This window comes from Furipterus horrens, unplaced genomic scaffold, assembly GCF_987537825.1.
Source record: "Furipterus horrens unplaced genomic scaffold, mFurHor1.1.pri manual_scaffold_7, whole genome shotgun sequence".
Taxonomy (NCBI): domain Eukaryota; kingdom Metazoa; phylum Chordata; class Mammalia; order Chiroptera; family Furipteridae; genus Furipterus; species Furipterus horrens.
The window spans coordinates 80,571,696-80,579,956 of record NW_028327177.1 but is presented as its reverse complement, the minus strand read 5'-3'; the positions used below and the strand labels follow the sequence as shown (position 1 = coordinate 80,579,956).

At 41.1% G+C, this 8,261-nt stretch overlaps 1 pseudogene; it reads left to right on the top strand.

Annotated features, from left to right (window-relative positions):
* The first annotated feature begins 6,660 nt into the window (after positions 1-6,660).
* Positions 6,661-7,854, top strand: LOC150004698 (cytotoxic granule associated RNA binding protein TIA1 pseudogene; annotated as a pseudogene).
* Positions 7,855-8,261: the final 407 nt, after the last annotated feature.

The window sequence follows — 8,261 nt, the reverse complement described above, 5'->3', positions numbered from 1 at the left end:
TTCTCACACTATTAGTCTATCCTCTATTGTTTACATACAGAGAGATAAATATGCTAGATGGTAAACCAAGGCATGGAGCAGGAGGGAGACATGTCTTACCTACTAACTCAGCAGTGCTGAGCCTGGTCTGATAAGATTGCCAGGTGTTCCAAACATTACTAGAAACACCATTTTAGCACTGGAGGAGGAGAGCCTTTGAAGTTCTGTATGTACTATTGTAAGGGATAAAGAAACCAGTGACTCTCAAACCAGTAGGAGATAATTAACAGATGAATCATGGAAAAGGGGTGAGGAAACGAAATTCCACAGTTCCTCACACATATCTCTGGGATCAAAAGGAGGAAGATGGTTGTCATCAAACACAGAGAAATGGGAAGATGTATCTAGATAACTTTGCAAATAAGTTGGAGATAGACCAATAATAGATTACTCTAGTTAATCACACCTTTTGTTAAGTAGTTAATTTTGTTAGATTGTGAACCCAGATTAACCAGTAATGGAGAAACGGGGGAGAAGGAGAGGGAGGGGGAGCTAATTGCATTAGGGAGGAGGAACTATTCAAGTTAGTATAAAACCAGTTTTCTTTGTCTACTTCATGCACGCATGCCTCTGGCTGGCTGTGCACCCAACTCTATAGACTCATGAATAAACGCCTCAATTTGCTGCTCAAGTCCTGCGCCCTGGTGTTTTACTGTGAACGTTTCTCACACTATCATTTCCACCATCTGGGAAATAAAGCCTTTGAAACTGGGTATTCATCCTGAGGTCTTGAAGGGAGAAGAGGAAGGGGTCCACAGTGCCCAAAGTAAAAGCCCATAAAACAATTTTAGCCAACTGCCAGCCTCTGGGCACTATCTGTTTTATGATGGGGTCCTCAGTGCTTGCAGAAAGCCCACAAATAACATTAGGTAACTGCCTCAACTTTGATTGCCTCCAGTCACGTATCTGTTTTACAATGGATGACAAGATGTGGTTTGGATCAAGATAGGGACCTGGGTTAACAGTCTTCCCCAAGGCCTATATTGAGGTGGTCACATCTCCCAGGAGAAGCTGATACCACCTTTCCCCACCAATCAGTGTGTAACTCCCTCACTTCATCCCGCCAATATCTACCAGGTCTGTCCAGAAAAGGTCCAGCTATTGTTAATATAATGAGAACTGTTTGTACGACAGCAATGTAACCTGGACTGGAACGCATATGTGTGAACAATGACAACTTCACTGTACTAGGTAATGGGGGTGGTGGTTGACATTGAGCGAGCATGTGTACTGTGTGGGCATCACATTCAAAATGACTGAGTGAGCCTTGGCTGGTGTGACTCAGTGGACTGAGCACTGACCTGCAAACCAAGGGGTTGCCAGTTCTATTCCCAGTTGGGGCACATGCCTGGGTTGCAGGCCAGGTCCCAGGCTGGGGGCACTCGAGAGGCAACCACACATTGATGTTTCTCTCCCTCTCTTTCTCCCTTCCCCTCTCTCTAGAAAAAAATAAATAAAATCTTAAAAAACAAAAAACCAAAACAAAATGAGCAGAGCAACTAATCTGCATCAAATTTTACATTAAGCTTGAATATTCCTCTGTGGAAACTATTCAGATGATGTAGAAGGCCGCAACTATGGGCAACTGGTGACTGACAGCTTCATCACAACAATGTGCCTACTCATGCATCACATCTTGTGCAGAGTGTTTTGGTGAAATATCAAATCACCCAGATGACTCAGCCCAACTATTGCTCAGATTTGGTGCCCTGTGACTTCTGGCTTTTCCCAAAATTAAAATCACCTTTGAAAGGAAAGACATTTTAGACCATCAATGAGACTCAGGAAAATATGATTGCACAGCTGACAGAGACTGGGAGAACTGTGTGAGGTACCAAAGTGCCTACTTTGAAGGGGACTGAGGTGTCATCGTTCTATGTACAATGTTTCTTGTATCTTACTTTTCAACAGGTGTCTCTCTTTTTCATATTATGTGTCTGGATATCCTCTGGACAGACCTTGTAAATCCTCAGGACAAAGGACCTGATGCTCCTGCCACTCTTGCCACCCAATGCCTTTCTCCTCTACCTCAGCAAGGCCCGTTCTCTTTCATAAGAATATATCACTAATAAATTTTGCTTGCATGCTAATAGACTTGCTGATCTGTAGCTCTTACTGCATTGGTAAGAAGTTTTTCCCACAACAAATATTCAGAGTGGTGCTATCTAGAAGCACAAGTCTGTGTAAGAGAGCGCCAGGAAGGCCACTACAGTGATCTGACCCCACCCCCAGTCCAGTGAATAGTGTCAAAGAGCTGCTACTAATAGCATTTCAAACAGTGCCTGAAATAAAGGTTTCCATATGTGTTCATTTTTATTTTAAATAAATTTATGACTGAAGGGGAGCAGACAGAGTTTGCAGTCCCAAAATATGTTTTTTGGGGATATTGATTATTTTAAGCTAGTTATTTTTTAGAAATGAAAGACTCAGGACAACCCTTTGATCTTCCCTCTAAGGAATTTAGATAAAGGACCTGCTCCAGGAAGAGAGATATCATCATAGATAACTGTTGTTTAATAGTAACTACTGTAGTATGATAGGGAAGAACCCAGCAAGGTCTGTTTGATCAAAGACTTCTCCGTGTCCCATTGTTAAAGATAGCCCAGCAAACATTTGTTTGCCAAACATTTGCTTTTCCATTTCATGTGAATTGCCCTTTTTCCCTTTGAAGTCCCAAACCACCTCTCCCTGCCCCCTTTGCCTTAGCTCAAGAAGGCAAATAAGCCTCAAATGAACCAGTATTCTTATGAAACCCCTGTATGTACATATGTAATTAAATTTGGTTATATTCTTCTGTTAATCTGTCTCATGTCAATTTGATTATTAGACCAGCCAGAAGAACTAAAGAATGTGAAGAAAAAGGAATTTTCTCCTCCCCCTACATGACAAAGGTAGAAATGTATAGTGAAAAAAAAACAAAAAGTACCATAACCCAAATGGAGTTGAGAAGCATATTTAACATGTTGGGAGAGGGAGAAGGGGATCATGCTATATACCACTATACCTGGCTTTAAAATTTTTCTTTTGTTACTTTTAAACCTCTTTGGAGGTTTAAACAAATAAATAAAATTACACTGAACAAGTGTTTTCTGGATATCAATTACTCTTATGACCAATGAGTAATCACATTATTACTAACACACAATTATTACTAACACACTCGAAAACCTTACCTAATAATATTTCCTCATGGGCACTTGGTATATTGTGAGCCCAGCACAATAGAAAGAAAACAGTGATAAAAAGGGATTGTTTTCAGAGTTAGGTCACACTTCTACTTACTGGCTAAGGAACTGCATAAGGTAATTATCTCAGAGGATTTTCTAAAACTAAATTTTGATAATACAAGTGAAAGTCCTGTCAAGGTTAATGGTTTGGTTAAGTACTCTAAGTTTTAGCTACTTTTGAATTTGCTTTCTAAGGTCCAATGCTAGAAAACTAGAGGAATGCCAAAATTCTACAAGTCAAGGGAAAAGTAAAAGATATTTACAGTATTCCCTCACTTCTCACGGGTATTAGGTTCTAGATAACCCCCATAATAGGTGAAAATCCGTGAAGTAGGAACCTTACATTTATTTTAGTATTTATATATATTTTAAGGCTTTATAAACACTTCCCACACACTTATAAACCATCCCCAGTCCCTTATTAACCTTTTCCCCACTTTTATAAACACTACTTAATGTTCTTAAACATATTCTACACTCTTAAACCTATCTAACTTTAACAACATATGTATACAGTACTGCAAAATCTCGTGATATAGCAAAAAATCCGCGATAAATAATTAAAATATTTTTTAAAAGCCCACAATACAGTGAGGCCGTGATAACTGAACCATGATATAGGAAGGGACTACTATATATTTAGGACAAAAGGAAACCACATGGATTTTCTTACAGAATAAAGAGTAAAAATTAGCTGAAGCAAATTGTGTTGAGAATTTAATTTCTGCCTCTTGCCTCATTAAATGTGAAGCACAGTTCAGTTGAGGCTGTATTCTTTTCATTGAACTCAAAAATAAGCTCTAGGCCCTGGCTGGGTAGGTCAGTTGGTTAGAACATCATCTCAGTATGCCAAGATTGTAGGTTCAAATGCCTGGTCAGAGCACAGACAAGAATCAACCAATTGAATGCATAATTAAGTAAACAAATCAGTTTCTCTTCACTCTGTGCTCCCTCTCTCTTCCTCTCTTTCTAAAATAAGTAAATAAAAAAATAACCTCCGCTGCCTTGCGGCATACCTCTTCAGGGGAAAGGCTAAGGGAGTAAACCCTGACAGAAAATCCGGAGCCGGAGTCCCTAAGGCGGTTTGACGTTGTAGTCAACACCGGCAACTCCTGCGGCGCACCTGAAGCCAAGCTGTATTGACTCCGTCTTTCCCTTGGACCCTTCAGCTGCGAAGAGAGGGGGGGTCTGCTGCATGGGCAACAGCAGACCCTCCATATCACCCTGCCCAGGCTCTGTAGCTTCAGCGTCATCGCAAGATGTCGATTCAACACGGGAGGAGACAGATACCGTGTCACTCCCGAGTCGGACTGCACAGCCATTCTCGGCGGTGCAGATAGACTCTTAAGAAGCTACACCATCGTCTCTCGAGACGGACGGCTGCCGACGACGACTAACACACAATTGATGGCTTATGGTCATGTAGTACTGAGCAATTGAAAGGTAAACATTCTTTTAAAAAATATTTATTTTTAGAAAGAGCAGAAGGGAGGGAGAAAGAGATAAACATTAATGTTTGGTTGTCTCTGTACCCCCAGCTGGGGACCTGGCCCACAACCCAGGTATGTACCCTGATTGGGAATCAAACCAGCAACCCTTAGGTTCACAAGCTGGTGCTCAATCCACTGAGCCACACCAGCCAGGGCAAAGGTAAAGATTCTTGATCACAGCTCCTAATGATCACTGATTTCTCCAATTAAGTGTGGGTCTTATTGGGGCTCCTATGCTGGTCTTAACCAAAATAATTTATTCAGCTTGCCTACAGTGCTGCTTCTTGAAATTCGTGAACCCCAAGGAATTCTTCCACACCCTCTGATTTCCTGTAACTCAGCACCAAGACCTGGAACATCTCTAGATAGCACTCCTCTCAGTGGTATTTAAGTTAGTATTTCCACTGGATTGCAAGATCCTTGAAGGCAGGACAAGGCTGCATTCTTTTCAACATTTTTTTTTTTTTAATCTCTCACAATGCTCTCATAGAGCCTTGAAGGGACTCAAAATATCTTTCGACATCACACTGAAATTTTTCAACCCCTTTTCCCCCTATCAATTCTACACAGATACAACTAAAACAATAAAATTTCAACAAGATAGAGAAAAGTCAGTGGATGTTCATTATGACAGCATAGAAAACAAATTAAGTTACAGCACTATTAATACCATGATACCAAATGGATCATGGGCTATGCTATTATTAATAGCAATAACAGTAATATCTAACAGCGAGCAATTGCTATACACTAAGCACTTCATTCACTTTTTATTTATCTTCAACTATTAATGTTACAGAGTGGGGGTCTCCAAAAATCCCCAGAGCCTGCGGGTTGGGGGATGGGGAAAGGAAACAGCTTTTAAGATGCCTTCACATGCCTGTGGCTAGTGGCTAGTGTCTTTGTTACACAAATGGCTTTGATACTTCCAAGGACCCAAGAAAATTGGAGGAGTTTTTGGATGAGGGAATGGTACAGAAAGCATACAGGGCCTGCGCAGGATTCTGTGAATGGTCAGAACTGGTTACCACACCCACTGCGTCAGAGAAGGCAGTCAGGGGTTTAAAAATAGGCAGCAGACATTTTAGCTAGGTTCTCCATGCAGTTTGCAAGGAGGGCAGGGGCTTTCCATGCAGTTTTGAGAAGGAGGTTCTCCATGCGGCTTTGAAAGGAAAGGGAGAACCATGTGTGATCCAGTGCAACATGGCACATGTTTTCCTGGACTGTTATACAGAGGCTGATGATATTGTACCCCAGATCCTGAAGGAGACAGCTGACAGATAAGGGATGGGGAACTTCTGGGCATGTTTTTGGCTTCTAGCCTTTTTGGGAGCAAGGGAAGTGCTGGGTCCCGTGGGAGAACAGGGCTCTGAGCTGAAGTGCTCACTATCCTCCCTAGGTTGGAATATTGTAAATAAAGGCCTGTTTTCCTCAACACTAGTTGTTGGGTTTTACACCAAGTCGCTGCGTGAAAGAACCCCCTTTCGCTTTGTAACATTAATACATCGCAGATATTCTTATTATACCCACTTTACACATGAAGAAACAGATTAGAGGAGATTAAGTAATTTCTCAGAGTCACTAGCAAGAAATAGAGGAGCTAGGACTTTTAATTTTGCTCTCTCTGACTTTAAATCTTCCCATTTTTCCAGAATTAAGAAAATGTGAGAGCTCAGAAATAATTTCACATTTTAAACTTTACTCAACACCAATTACAGGAGTATTTACTTAGGAGTCATTGTGGATTGTTCCCGCTGCACAGGGCGGTTTAGTGTAATTGCCATGCAAGAAGGAGGTGGTGTAATGGGGGTGTTAGCTGAGAAACCCCGCTATTCTGCAGCCAGAGCTGCTCAAACGTTTTAGGAGGTAGTAAAGAGTAGGGAACTGAACCCAGAGGCGCTGCCGCGATAGCAGCAGCCATGGAGGATGAGATGCCCAAGACTCTATATGTTGGTAACCTTTCCTGAGATGTGACAGAAGCTCTAATTCTCCAGCTCTTTAGCCGGATTGGACCTTGTAAAAACTGCAAAATGATTATGGATACAGCTGGAAATGACCCATATTGTTTTGTGGAGTTTTATGGGCATCGTCACACAGCTGCAGCACTAGGTGCTATGAATGGGCAGAAGATAATGGGTAAGGAAGTCAAAGTGAATTGGGCAACAACCCCCAGCAATCAAAAGAAAGACAACAAGCAGTAGTACCGTTGTCAGCACACAGCATTCACAAGATCATTTCCATGTCTTTGTTGGTGATCTCAACCCAGAAATTACAACTGAAGACATAAAAGCGGCATTTGCGCCATTTGGAAGAATATCAGATGCCCATGTGGTAAAAGACATGGCAACAGGAAAGTCTAAGGGATATGGCTTTTGTCTCATTTTTCAACAAATGGGATGCGGAAAATGCCATTCAACAGATGGGTGGGCAGTGGCTTGGTGGAAGACAAATCAGAACTAACTAGGCAACCTGAAAGCCTCCACCTCCAAAGAGTACATATGAGCAAACACCTGTTGTATGATGAAGTCGTAAATCAGTCTAGTCCAAGCAACTGTACTGTATACTGTGGACGTGTCACTTCTGGGCTAACAGAAAAAGTAATGCGTCAGACTTTTTCGCCATTTGGACAGTTAATGGAAATTCGAGTCTTTCCAGATAAAGGATATTAATTTGTTTGATTCAACTCCCATGAAAGTGCAGCACATACAATCGTTAATGGAACTAACATTGAAGGTCATGTTGTGAAGTGCTATTGGAGCAAAGAAACTCTTGATATGATAAATCCCGTGCAACAGCCGAATCAAACGGGATCTCCACAAGCTTAAGGCCAATGGGGCCAGTGATATGGAAATGCACAACAAATTGGCCAGTATATGCCTAATGGTTGGCAAGTACCTGCATATGGAATGTATGGCCAGGCATGCAACCAGCAAGGATTTAATCAGGCACAGTCTTCCCCACCGTGGATGGGACCAAATTATGGAGTGCAGCCTCCTCCAGGGCAGAATGGCAGCATGTTGTCTAATCAGCCTGCAGGATATTGAGTGGCAGGATATGAAACCCAGTGAAAAAGGACTTCAAAATCTAAAGCCAGTGGCTTGAGGCTACAGGGAGTGTAGAAAAGCTGTTGTTTACTTAAAGATTTATCAAATCAGTCAGTGCAAATGTCAGATACAATGTATTTATTTAAAAGGTTCATTTTTTTAAATCATGAAGTTACCATATATCTTGTTTTAAAAACAAACAAGATGCTGGATGTCTGCCAATTTTTGCCTTCATTAACTTTTTAAATAAAGTTTCTCAGATACTTGTTTCAAATACAAATGCAGGGATTGCTGCCAGTTTTTTAAAATTAAGAGGCAGAAAATTGCACAATGTTGAACTTTTTTCCATTAAAGTAGCGTGCAGTTCTAGTTTGCATTCCTAATATGATTTAAAACATGTAATATAAAGATGTTTTTAAAAAAACAAGAAACCAAAACTGTGCAGAGTCTAGAAGTTCTTT